Raw genomic sequence first — 14,340 nt, forward strand, 5'->3', positions numbered from 1 at the left:
CCTGGAATAGTTAGGAATGAGAGGGACACACCCTTAAGTGACACTGTTAATGTGTTTGAGAATTCTGTGAGCTGTTGGTGGCAGAAGATGAAATCCTTGGTGCTCTGCAGTCAGATGTGCCTTGCTCTTTACTGATCTCCAGTATCATGTAAGAAAGATCCAAGATTTGTGTAAGAGTGGTCCAAGGATTGTCTGAGCACTTTGGTTTGCTTGCCTTCTCTTGATTTAGCCAAAAAGAAACTCTTCCTTCCTTGGATGTGAGGCCAAAGAGATGGGCTAAGTTTCAGGGATGGGATTGACTTAGTGCACTGTCAGCGTTAGAGGCTGAATCTGCCATCTGTTATCTCCAAAAGAAAATGGAAGTCTTGCTTTGGATTAGTCAAAATTTTGTCTCCATTTTCTGATATGAAAGCACTTTCAGTAAGCCTAGTTAAAAATCCAAATGGAGGAGAATTGTTTGTCCAAAGGGTTGTGAGGTATGGCTGACAACCTCAAGCCCTTATTTCTGAAGCAGGCTTAATTAGCTTGGATGTCAGAGAAACATTCCTAATGCAAAGTGATGTGAGAAATCAGGATGGAAACTGTAATATTAAAAGAAAAAAACACAGGGGAAAAAAAACCCCAACAAACAAAAGCCAGAAGAATTTTTTTCAAGTTACAAAAATGAGTGCTTCTGGAAGAATGATGACACAGTGCCATTAACAGGAACTGTGCTGTGGTGAAACAGAATGGGGCTGTTTCTCCAAACCAAGGGGTTTTTCAACTAAAAGAAATCCTGATTTGTCTTTCCTTGGTGTGTCTTCCCCAATGCCTTTTGACCCACTTTGGGTAATGCTGGCAGAGGATTCAAGGGACAATGCTTTGACAAGTGAAACAGTTGGAATTTTTGCTGGATCCATGTGAGTCTCTGAGTTAACTCCTCCAAGTTTGTGTAGTTACAGGGCTTTCAAAAAAATCTCAGCCAAATATTTCTGTATCAGTTTAATTCCCTCTATGTTTTGAAGGTTTTCTGGGCCTAAGTTATGCATCTCATAAGCTTAAGAGTGCTTTTTATAAGTCCCAGCCAGATTATTGTTTACTTTTGGGACCACTTTCCTCAAACTGGGGAAATGGTGCATTAATGATTTAATTTTAGACACCATTTTCAGACTGCTAATAATTTTCCATCTAAATATATGCTAAGCACAAATTCACTAAGTACTGGCTAATACTTTTCTCTGCACCTCAGAATTATGAAGTGATCAGTGGAGCAAGAGAAAACCCTAATTATTGGAGGGATGTGTTCCAGGGTAATCTCTTGGATTATTGTGTTACTTTATGTTTTTGAAGTTAACTTTCCTTTTTGGTTTAGGATTTTTTAGGAAAGAGTAAATGTCACACAGAAGACTTCTCATTTCTCTTCCTCTTTGTGCTGACAGCTCCAACATTCTTGCTCTTAGAAGGGAAAAAGGTGTAGGGAATGTAGAAAAAGTTCTGTTTAATCCCAGTGGAGTGAGTAGAGGAAACCCCAACGCCAGCCCTGCAATAAAGCAGCCTTAGAGAATTAATTCTTTGCCATCTGTCTGTTGCTGACCCAGTCCATCAAACACCACAAGTGGAGCTGTTATAAAATTATGCAGAATCCCCTTGAGTTAATAGGATTTTGCATACTAAAAATGTTTGCTCATGTAATCAGCAGGCAGGAACATTGAGGCATCTCATATGTACATAATGAGAGTGGTTGTAGCTGCAGCATCTATTCCTTTGAGTCACCTCCATTATGTCCCTTTCTCAGAAACATTAAAAGGATGATTCTTTGGAGTTGCTGCTCACAAAATTGATGATATGAAAGCTGGGCTATTCTGAAGAAACAGCAGGATCCAGACATTTGTAGATAAATTTGTGTCCTGTTTTCAAGGCCTGCCAAGGCTTTGTTTCTTTTGATGAAAATTAGTGGCAGAGTTTGTATCAGGCATCAGTGTCCAATGAATGTGGTGCAGTTTTGCCACCAAAAGAATAAATGTGCACGTGCTCACTTCTCACCAAATCACAGGGCTTGTTAAAGCAAGCATAGATACACTAGATGGCAGGAAGTAAAAATAATCTGGTCTGAATTCTGTGCCACTTAATTCAGGGATCCCACACCCTGCCTATCTGGGATCTGGGTGTCCTTTTTGCCTTTTCAGTGTCCAGCAGAGTTAGCATTGGAATGGCATTACCAGGTGCTGAGGACACACAAAAAGCTTGGCTGTATTTCCCTGTTAAGCACCTAACCTTGTGTTAGCTGCTTTTGCAGGGATGTGTTTCATCCTGACCCATTCCTGGGTTGCATTGACTCAGCAATTGGTGTTGGGTACAGCTGATGTCACCCATTGCTGAAAGTCTGCAGAACGTGGAGTCAGCAGAAATTTTCCTGTGTTTCATGTTTAGCAATTTGAGGTGAGATGAAACTTGTGCCACATCGTTATATTATATTGCCAATTCTGTTTATTAATCACTTACTCAGCCCATCTTGGCAGGGCCATCTAAGTAACTTACATGCTATTTTATTAGTTTTTATTTTATTAGTAAAATCTCCAGAAACAGCCTTTCAGAAAAGCCATGGTATCCCATTGCTGTCCACAGTTACTTGGTTTTCTACACATTTCTTGTGCTTCTACGTTAATAACTCATTGCCTATCTAGCAAATATTAATCCAATAGCTCAGCAATCTGAGTTTTGCAGTATTTACAGGCTGTTGAAATGAAGTAAGTTAAAAGGACCATACACGTTGTTTATCAGGTCTTTCTCTTTTAGTGATCAGCAGCTCCATATGAATAATTCAAATGGGCAATAAAATACTATTTTAGCTAATAGTGCTAATAATTAGTCAGTGTTTTTAGAACAAATGTGTTTCCATGTACAGAGCAGCTATTCTGAGGTGGCATTTAGTGCCACCTTTTAAGGGCAGAGTTGTACCTGAGAATGGTTTGTGTCTCAGGTGTCCCTAATAATTGGCCTTTGCTGTCCCAGACCAGCCTGAATAATCCATGTGCCCTACATCCCATGGATTGCAGGAGGAACAGCAATCTTCCAGCTCCACTGCAGGTAGAATTGCTCCTTTCAGTGTGTTGGCCCTGCCTCTATTTTCAATTGCTCACTTTTTTTTTTTTTTGCCAGGTTTGAATCATTTGAACTGAATTTTTTCATGCCTGCTATCTCTGTTATTTGGAAAAACAAAATGATTCAGCTCTTTTGGAGCCTGGGCAAGGGAAAACATGTGTTGTTTTCCTCACACTGAAAAGCTCTGCTGACCCACCCCTCCTTGTGCTCTCTCCCCTGTTGTGTTATGTTGTGGTGTTTAGTTTTATTTTCTTTTATTGCCCTGTGTGCTGATCTCCATGTTAACAACCTGGCAGTGGGAACTGGTTTCCAGACTGACTCAGACACAGGGGCTCCAAAAACAGGAGTAGGAACTAAACCCATGGATTTGGAAGCTGAGCTGGCTGTGGGGAACACAGACACAACTGGGCATATCCAGCACCTCACTAGAATGGCTTCCCAAAGCCCAGTTTAGATTTAGATTATTGACATTTTAAATTTCCCTTTCTTGGGTGAAAATTACAGATGAAGGACAAAAAGTTCTTCTCAGGTATTTTTCTTTTATTTTTTTTCTTTTGGAAAGGGTGTGACTAGCTAATTTTAAACCCCAAATCTTCATCAGGTGCCTCAGAAAGGCATCATCACAAATATAAAATAATGCTTCCTGTCATGATGTTCAAGTATGGAACCATTGTGTTCATGGAGCACTTGAATTACACAAAGACTTTGCTTTTTCCACATATTTATTTCCATCTTAATTCCTTTTGTGAAGCACCTGTGTGAACAATGAATCACTGAATATTGGGTATAGTTGGCAAAAAATACAGCTATGAGCTCATGATGCATTCTGCCTTTAGTCAGACTTCAAGCTTTTTCCAGCTTTTTCCTGATTTCAGTCAAATAATGGAACTTACTCATACTTAGAAAAAATAAATCTATACAAGTGATCACCCCAGAACAAACCTTTAAAAATCAAAAATGTATGTGAGTCTGTATATATGTAGGCACACTCAACACAATTAAAAAAATGTAATTAAAATAAAAATAATAATAATTAAAATGAAGCGGAATAACTGAAAGGGTGGAAATTCATATTGGGGGAAATAGTGGCCAATGAAATATTGCTGAGGATATTAGGAGATACAGGAGCAGAAAAATACATATGGAAACAAAAGAGAGTTAAATTGATTCCTCCTGACTCCGGGATGGTTTTCTTAGTGCTCGCTGGTCCCTTCTGACCTTTGTTTTAACCCTGTCATTTTTCAGAAAAGCAGCCAAATGGAAGTAAAGCATAAAAGAATGAAATTGCATGATTACCTTTTATTGAGAAAGGCAAAATATTGCCATGCTAGGAGATGCTAAAAATACTTAACTGCAGGATGTGTCTTCATTTTTTTAACCAAAAGCAAACTCTGGAGGAGTCTCCATGTGACCATCTGTTGTGTTGTGTTCCATGTAAATGATCCAAGACCCCTCTTTTCCCCTTTTCCCCATTCTCTCCGTGCTTAGTCAGGGCTGTCCAGCTGACATGCCCTATGTGTTGCCACAGGCAGTCCAATTTCTTTGGGAAAAGTGCACTCTCTCAGGTAGCTAGAAGCCAATCTGTTAACCCACCAGTAAAAAGTTCAGAAGTTACAAAAGGGGACAAATAAACAAAGTAAATTGTAAGGGTCACCACCAGCTCTTGCCTTAAAGTAAGAAAGGCTTGAGTGTGATTCAGACACAGTTAGTTGTCTTGGGTGAAGGTACAAGAGGCAGTGGGGATTTGTATAATCCTAATTTAAATCATGTTGTTTTGAGATGTTAACACCATTCAGTTTGTCTGGGAGATAAAATAATCTGTGAGTGGGACTCATGGGCACTTCAGGCCTGCAGGAATGGATTCATGCTTAGAGTTATGATGGTTGAGTGCTGTGTGGCATCATCTCCTGCTTTTGCATTTCAAAACAGGCTACTCAGCATTATCTTCTGGCTATATCCAAGTTCTTGCTCCTTATAGAAATGTAGAATCTGTGCCTGAAGGACAGACTTAGCATCTTCTTCCACTGCCATTTGGAGGGAGCATTCCTGGCATGCAGTTGGCAATCCCATCTCCATCAGAGTATGTTATTGGCATGGACTATTGCTAGACTGCTGTTTCCAAAGGTTTTATTGTAGTTAACCCACAGAGTTTGGAATGGAGCCACCAAATGTATTAGGTAAAATAATCAGTGTCTTATTCACCGATGCATTTTATCCTAAGGGCTTTCCAAAAGGATTTCCAGCCATTTGGTTTAGCAGTTGAAGCAACACTATATTATTAAGTGTTTGCAGAGCTGAATCCCTGAAAGTTTCTGCTGTGAAATAGTGGGAAGTGTCTGTCTGCTGTGAGTAGGAAGACTTTTTTTCTGAAAGTCTTCTGGGAAGAAGCTGCTAACGTGGTGGGTTTTGGCTTTTCCATGAGGTAAGGCTGCCTGGCAAGGTGGAAGATTTCACTCTACAGCAGCACAGACCTGTAAACCCTTGAGCTGAATTCTCTTGAGCCAAATGTTTCCTGTGGCACCAAGGAAAACAAAGCCTAGCAAATAACACACATTCTCAGCCTTTTTCTAGGAGAGTTCAGCTGGAGAAGATTGCATTTCATGGCTTTTTGATTTAGCATATTATTGGAGGGGACGAAGAAAATTAAGTCAATTTTGTTGCTGGCTGTGTCTTATCTGATTCATCTGATGCTCAACCTGGCTTTATCTGCTTTCAGTAAATACTCCTTTGGAACCGCTGCTCGCCCATGTAGCAGTAATAAGGATTATGTAATAACTGGCTTTTGATGGCTCTTTCCAGCTTGAGCTAGATTTTCCTGAGGAATGAGTCTGTAATTGTAAATGTGTGTGTGTATCACACTTGGCTTTTTCTGCTTTGTTTTAATTATTAAAACACGAGTGCAGGAAAATGCATCTTGCTTGAGGATAACTTGCTGGGTGGCGTTTCAGCAGAGAAGCAGGAAGAAGATGGAAGGCTTTTTCCTCTACTTTTAGAATAAATAGAAACATAATATTTCCCAATAGAGGCCGTGACCATGGAGGAGGCTCAATACAGCCTGAACAAAGTAGGAGAACTTAAAAATCTGGGTTACTTCTTCTTGCAAGAAATAGGGGGAAATAAAAGAATGTCGTGAAGCAGTGAAGTTGTGCCTGGGATTGGATTTGCCTGCGTGTTCCTTTTTAGGCTTCCTGACATGTTTCCTTGTAACTCTGCTCGACTTGCTGGTGTATTCAGTTCAACACTTCCTGTCAAGCTGGTTCTTGCATAACAACGACTCCTTTTGTCCTAGGAGTTAAGTTTGCATTTCAAAGTCTAGGGAGGAGATGATTTAGAAGTGATTTGCTCCCATGTTGTGAGGAAAGGACTTACATTTTTTTATCTTGGTGTCCATGCAGGCTTAGTTTTAATCTGGAGGTATTCAGTCATGGCTAATTCATGAAGAGTGGTTAGATTTTAAGAATGCAGTTATGTGTATTCGTGAAAGGACAATGGAGAATAAAACACAGGTTCTGCCTTTTAAATCTTAGTAAGGAAGACTGGAGAATGAACAGAGATGCCTGCAGGCATTTTAGGCGCTGTCCAGTCCTGCTAAAACAGCGCTGCAGGACCTAAAAGAGGTCATTCAGAATGATTGCCTTCCTCATATTCTGACTGGAATTTGCTCAGCCCTGGCACAGCTTCATGGCTACTGAGTGTATTCCAGAAGACCCATGGGGGCTGTCAAATCTCTTGCAAGCAAACCCAGCATTTTAGTAAGGAAAATGTGCCAGCGCTATTATGCTTGCAGCGTCCTTTTTTTTTATAAAGTCCAGCTGTATTTGGCTGCACTTTGTTGTGTGTTTGCTTGTTTTTAAAATATTAATTGCTGAAAAGTATTTAGGGTAAAATCTCTGTTCCTTTGAAGTGGATGAAATCCCACTGATTTCGCTGGGGTGAAATTGTGTTCCTCACACTTGAGACAGTTCCAAAGCCATCCTATCAACTCTTCCTATATAATATATTCTACTGAATATGATTATTTTTAATTAACATTTCCTGTTCCTATTTAATTAATATTTTTAGTACAGCACTATTCTTTTAAGTTGTACAGAGCTGCACAGCGCATTGCCATGAATAACTTGGGTTACGCAAAGTCTTTGCTGCTAAGAGTTAACTTGCTGCAGCTGAAAAGATGATGCTGTATTTTCCGAGGGCAAGCTTGCTAAGAGTTTTGGGAGGCAAAAGCAGTTCTTGAGAGGCTGTGGTTGTAAATTTTCTTCCCGAGTGTGGGATATTGTTGCTTTTCCTACAGCAGAAGTCCCTTTGTCTTCACCCAGCTGGGACACTGACCTTGTCCCACCTATCGTGGGATGCTTCCCATGAGCCTGAGGCTTCCAAGGGTGTGAAGAACGCTCGGATCTCAGAGCTTGAAAACCTGGTCTTTGATTACTATTAAAAACAGCCTGAGTAGCAGTGTGAGGGGGTCCTCACCAGGGAAGCCTGGGATTGCTCAGAGGGTTACGTAAGCGGCGCTGTCGTTTGGAAAAGTGCGAATACTTTGCCCTCGATATTGAGGCGAAGCGCTCGTGGCGAGCCTTTGTTTAAACAGTGCTGAAATGATCCAGGGAATGCTGAGGAGCCTCACAGAAATATTGGCCCTCTCCCCACAATTTATATTTTCAGATGCTAAAACTAGTTGTTGAGCAAATGTAAGGTGCCTATTTTAGGATGCTGCATGTCAATATCTGACTACAGATGGCTCCGTGAATCATAGTTGGAAGAAGGGAAATGTTAGACACTAAGATATTGTTGCTAAGAGATTTTAGTACACAGTATGCTAACATGTGCTGGCAAATTTGGGAACAGTAGCAGCAGAATGCTCTTGGAGGAAAAAAAAATTCAGTGGTGAAGAAACTGTCTTCAAAGGACTATTTAAAGGATAGTAACATTATTGTGCTTTGTTGTATCGAGACCTGACGAAGATGAAATTGTCTTTCAAGCAGATAATAGACAGAAAACATCCAAAAGGTAAAGCTAATCCTGCTCTCCAATGAAATAGAAAGTGGATATTGGAAACAAAAAGAAAAAAAATTACTTTGGGGTTTGAATGAATCAAGTGCCAAGATTAAAGGTGGTGGTTGCTGATATTTTGCCATCTACTGGACATCAGATCTATTAATATACACAGTTAATTCCTTTCAAAATGCATAATATTGAGCTTGTATTACATTATATAATTAACAAAATGTTGAGTTCTCTTCTGTCCAGGAAAGAAGCATGCAGAAAAATGCTGAATATGATTTTTTTCACTTGTATTTCTTCATAACATTACTATAAAGTAATGTAGGAAAATTGTCAGCATTTTATTGTCCTGGTAGAGAAGAATGTGGGTTATTTCTGCAATTAATATAAACCTTTACTGGCTATTATTTAAAGAAAATAAATTCAATTTTACTGCTTTTCTTTATTCTATCGTACCTTACATCAGTGAGTTTTGCCTGATTTTGAAAATGTTACACCTGAAAGGGAACTTCAAATGGATAAAATTAACTTTATTTTATAAAATAAAACCTTTCAGTTCTGATCTGTTTTCAACAAAAGCATTGTTTTATTAAATGTACAAAATACTGCACAACAATGAACTTCCTAAAGTAGTGATTTGCTTCTGACAAATTTCTAAATAGATGTATTACATCTCAGCCTCAGAATTGATTATTTTTTAATATAGTTTTGAAGTGTAGATGTGTGTCTCCATAAGGCAAGAATATGTATCTCCTTGAGGTCATGTTTTATGTCATTCATATTCTATGTATTCAGCAGCACTGTTAGATAAAGACAGGGAATTAGTGATATTAATAGAATATTAATCAAGCGTTTGGTTTTATTTTTTAATGAGATGAGCCAAGAAGCTTCTGCTACTTTTATTTTGCTGTGTCGTAGCCTCAAAGTCAAAAATCAACTGCAATCCATGGAACTACAAAATGTGGGGTGAAACTTTGCCCTTTGATTTTTGTGACGTGAAATAAGGAATTCATGATTGTCCAGCAGTTCTGTGTTAGGTTATAATGGCTGTGGCAATTGTGTAGGATTTTCCAGCTGGTTCAGAGAAAGACCCATTTGGAATTCTTAACATTCTGATGGCTAACACCTGAGGTGTGCATTGTGGTTTGAGCTCAGAACAATGTTTTCCACATTTTCACGTTTTGCTCAGGCGTTACAAGAGAATGCCTTTCCTAAGGACTCTGAGTTCCAGGTACTTGTGGTGCTCTTTGAATCAATAAGCATCTCTTCAAGTGCAGGCTCCTGGAATTGCATAAGGAACCAACAGTGGGTGATCGATACATTTCCATCCCACACCTATGGGAAAGAAATTCGGAACACAGATTGCTTCCTGCTTTTCCAAACTGAACTCCATCTGTCCCGCTGAGAGAGTTATAAAATCCACACGCTACATGAGAGCAGCTAATGCATATCCATTTAGGATGGGGTTTGTTTGAGTCTGCTGGGTGTGCTGGGTTCTTTTGTGTCACCATTTATCAGGGACGGAGCCTCCTGCTGCCGTGTCCTACACGGGCACGCATGGGAACAGGGTCTTGGCACTCAACAACCTAAATTTAACTTCCTGATGTCCTTGGGGATGACTGCTGTGGGCTTGATGGTGTGCTGGGACTAAATTCAAAGCGGCTTTAGACTCCAAGTACCTCTTGGCTTTATTAGGGAGAGCTTTTCTTTCCAGAAGACACGGTAGAGAATAAATACGTTGAAGTTTAGCTATGTTACCTTTCCATTGCCCCACTGTAAACACCATTGGATTTTTGTATCAGATTAAAGAGGTGTCATCTCCAAAAGCTGTGGTTATTGGAAAGTGGTTATATATTTTTAATACTAAGCAAACACATCCTGATTATGATATGTGGAAGAGCATTTCTGAAAATCTTTTAATTAAGGAAGTGATTCCAACACTTCCTTCTAAATTCCCTTGTGTTAATTTCTCACGTGCCTCTGCTGATATTCTATCCTGTTGTGTGATGGCTGTGACTGCTTGAGTGGTGTTTTATTCATTTTTAAAATAACATAATCCTTGCTAGAATGAGAAATAATTTGTGGTTTTGTGAGCCTGTAGTGGAAGTGGAAGGCAGTTTCTGGAGTCTGATGGTTACAGTCTTATTCACAGGGTTGTGTGACCTCTTTCTTGTGGTTCCCACTGAAGACAGGGACCTGTAAGGAAGATTTACCTCAGTGTCCTGTCTGTCCATCTGCATTTGCACTGATGTAATTCACATTTTGTTCTGGGCTGGAGTTACCTCCTTTAATATACAGCACCATGCCTGAGCTTACTGCCAATCCAAGCTTTCTGGAAAAGCCATCATTTAATAAACACTTCTGCCTGGCAGAGACAAGAGAAAGGTGAAACATCAGCCCTGAAGGAAAGAATAATGAAATGCACTTTCCTCAGGAAAGGGAAATTGTCTGGATGAGAAGAGCAGGGGCACAAAAAGCAGGTGGCGAGTGGTGATGTTTGACGTGCTCACTGTGAATGGCAGCTCCAACCCTGCAGCTCCCTCTGCTCCCTCCAAAGGCTCTGCATTTCAGAGCTTTGGCTCTCTCAAATGTAAGCATGTGCAGCAGAAATGCAGAAGCCTGGACTGAGGGGAACATAAATGGACTAAGAGGCTCTCTTCAGTCCCACATAGAAAGTTTGTCAAAGTCCTTTGTCTTGGTTTGAGAGGGGACAGCTTCAGTTTGTCTTTTTTCTGTTGTTTGTCCTTGGGCGCAGCAGTTTGTTCCCAAGAGTGGTAATGTAATTTAGCTGTGGTGTTTGCCTTTCAGGGGCTAGCCCATAAAGCTCTAAAGTTGTATTTGTTAACAGGCTACAAAATCATGCTCTAATTTAATATAATCGTTATCTGTGATACGTTTCAAGAGCAGGAAAATACCAGTTGTGAAAGGTTAGTGCCAGGTAAAGTGTAAATACAACTTCTAATTTCCCAAAAGGAACAAAAAACTGCATTAATCCCCACAAAAAATGTAAATACTTGACTGTAAGTAAATTGATATCTTTAGAACTGCATTTATGTGCTAAACAGAGAGATGGTGGTAAGTCAGTGCTACTTCTGTCTGATGCAGAGTCTGAAAACACTGTGAAACTCTGTCACACTGAAACCTGTAACAGGACATCTGGCCAGTTTCACTGTTTACACAAAGTACTTTTATTGGTTGTGATTTAAACTTTCTTTGGAGAACGCGATTCAGAAAAAGCAGTACCTCAAATATGTCTCAAATATTTAATTTCTGAATTTACTCCTGAAAGGCAACTTAAACAGTGCCTTTATCTGTGGTGGTGTTCGCAGGGGTCCTAGGACAAGGGAAGAGATGAGGATCTCACTCCATGTTTCAGAAGGCTTGATTTATTATTTTATTATATATGTTATATTAAAACTATAATAAAAGAATAGAAGAAAGGATTTCATCAGAAGGCTGGCTAAGAATAGAAAAGGAATGATAACAAAGGCTTGTGACTGACTGAGACAGTCCGGACAGCTGGATTGTGATTGGCCATTCATTAGAAACAACCACATGAGACCAATCACAGATGCACCTGTTGCATTCCACAGCAGCAGATAACCATTGTTTATATTTTGTTCCTGAGGCCTCTAAGCTTCTCAGGAGAAAATATCCTAAGGAAAGGATTTTTCAAAAAACATGTCTGCGACATTTATCCAGAGGGATTGTTTCTGACTGTGAATATCAGAAAGCCAGGGGTGAGAATGATCTGTCAGGAGCAGGAGCCCACTTGTGAAGGTGCCAGTGTTGAGGGCGTTGCTCCTTGCCCGGTGCTGGAGTAGGAGTGCTGGGATGCTCCCACCTCCTGCCTGCTCCCTGCCAGTTCCTGCCTTGCAGCTGCTTCATTCATTCAGGTTTCCACTCGGCTGAGCTGTCCCTTGGTTACCACCCCTAGCAACTGGCCAAGTGTCGATCAAACTCCTTCCCTTCTTCCTTGGCTTGGCAGGAGAGCATCTGGCACTGCCTGCCATGGCAAGCAGCAAGGCCCTGGAACCTTGCATCGTTTGAGAGAAACATCTGTCTGTGAGACACTGGGGTGTCTGTGACAGCTCTGCTTCTCCCCAGGCACAGGAAATGTCTCTGTAAACACAACATTTCTGGTCAAGCTCCCTGTTACACACCCTGAGTGACAGCCAGCTCCTGGCTCTGCTCCAGTGAGTTGTTCACCCATGGCTTTGTGCTTCAGCGTGTCCCAGCTGGGACCTGGTTTGGGCATTCCATTAAGTTTTGTCATGCTGGAGGCAGACCATTGTGGGAATAGGAGGAGGTACCACTGTCCAGCAGCATGGTTTTATCCTCTCTTTTTATTTTATATCAGTTGCCTCCTACCAAGATCCATCTTCCTGCTTAGCTTTACTCTCTGCTTGTTTCCCTGTGGCAGACTTACCCAGGCCAGACATCAGTGTTATCAAAGGTAATTTGGTAATAATTAGGTACCCATGTTAACAGCCTTAGTGGGGTCAATTAAGCTTGGGAGGGAGCTGATAAGTGATTCACTTTGGTTACTGTCACTCATAAAATTGCCTCTAATGCTGATTAAAAAAACCCCAACAAGATAATTTCTGCTTTCTGTACAGTAGAATATGGCAGGGCTCCCAACCAAATGTCTGCAGCAGACAAAAATCCTGGTTTGGGTTTAAAAGCACTGAATTACTGAGTCAGGATTTTCTGCTGGGCTTTGATTGACACCATACTGGGACCCTGCAGGTGAACTCTTTCTGATTCTGAATGCAAAGTGAAGACATCCTTTAAAATCATGGCAAAGCACAAAGCAGGTTTTAGTGCAAATTGTGTGTGAGTGATGCTTTTATTTCCTACAAGATGCAGAACCAGGTTTTATCAGGTTTGCAGAGTAATGTTACTGAGGACACGCAGACTTTTGATGTGAGATAAATGTCAAAAGGATGACATGAAAGGACATTTGCTGCAGGAATGTAAGAACCTGAATTATGGCAAGACTGCTGCATATGCAGTTTTAGAAAAGCTGCAATTTTTGAAGCTTCAGCATGAAAGAGTTGGTAGATAGCCTCTAGTTGTAAAGCGGTACCTCCACCCTTTCATGGCGATATTTCATGTCTGTAAACACGCACGTGATGCATTTTGATGACTGGAATCCAGTTCCTACTGGAATTGGAAGCAACTTTTGCTGCAGTTTTGCTGGCTGTGCTACATTTTCACAGCCAAGAGGAGATGTCTTGTGATCAAAAGAAAATTCAAACAAAACCTTCTTTCCTGCCGTAACCTCTTAATTTTAAATCTAGCACTTGTCTACAGAACATCCTGAAAAGCAAACTATGGCTATTTAAAACCATGTAAATTATGAAGCATGGAGAGAATCAAACTCTAGTATTTTCTGCCAATGTGCTGCATTACTATTTTTTTCTAAAGTACGAAGAAATTTAGTACAAATATAGAGCTTCAGTTGGTCTCTGATTTAGGTACTTGATCAAGGAGAGAATTTCTACCACTTTCACTTGATTCTGACTCTGGATCTTGTGAAGACCATCCACTTGTCCTAATGTGTTATTCACATTTATATTTTCATGTGAACTCACGATAATTTTGGTTTAAGACATGTTTGTATGGAAAAAGGGTTAAGGTTGCCATGCTTTGTGGCTTGTAACTGTACAAGTTGAATGAGAATAATTTTGTGTCTTTCTGATTTTGCTCTGACTTCATTTTCTCCCACACATTTTACCCATCAAATTCAAGTGAAGTGCATTGATGTTATGCCAAGAAATATTTGTACTTTTTAACTTTTCCTTGCTTTCCTTAGATCTTAACATATCATTCCTTCATTTTGCTGTAAGGATTTTTACATACTGTTTTTAGCGCATTGAAGTGAATTAAATTGAGAAAAATGGTTCCTTGAGCTTGCTGAATCTGCTGCTTGGTTCATAAGCAAATACAGGAACAATTCCCTGTCAAGCTGTCTCTTAGTTATCTGGAAATATCTTTCTCTCTTTTTTTCCCAAGTAATAAAATGTGTTTATCACTTAAAGAGCATTTTTATACTTGAGGTTTAAAATCTGCTTGGTATCAAAAATTCTTTCATTTGAGTACCATGGCTGCTGTCTAGCAAGCTGCCTGTCACTGCTGAATTCCACCTCTTGCTGGAATTTTACTGCTAATTAGGGGTAACATCAGAGAGAAGTATTATCACTTGCTTACAATGCAGAGAAAGCCTCAGAGCTGTGCACAAATGTTGCTGTTACG

General features: G+C 40.1%; 1 protein-coding gene across 2 annotated transcripts in view; it reads left to right on the forward strand.

Annotated features, from left to right (window-relative positions):
- SHANK2 (SH3 and multiple ankyrin repeat domains 2) overlaps positions 1 to 14,340 on the forward strand; it is a 280,376-nt gene that overhangs the window by 45,865 nt on the left and 220,171 nt on the right. The window lies entirely within an intron of this gene.

The sequence above is a fragment of the Zonotrichia leucophrys genome, chromosome 5 (genome assembly GCF_028769735.1).
Source record: "Zonotrichia leucophrys gambelii isolate GWCS_2022_RI chromosome 5, RI_Zleu_2.0, whole genome shotgun sequence".
Taxonomy (NCBI): domain Eukaryota; kingdom Metazoa; phylum Chordata; class Aves; order Passeriformes; family Passerellidae; genus Zonotrichia; species Zonotrichia leucophrys.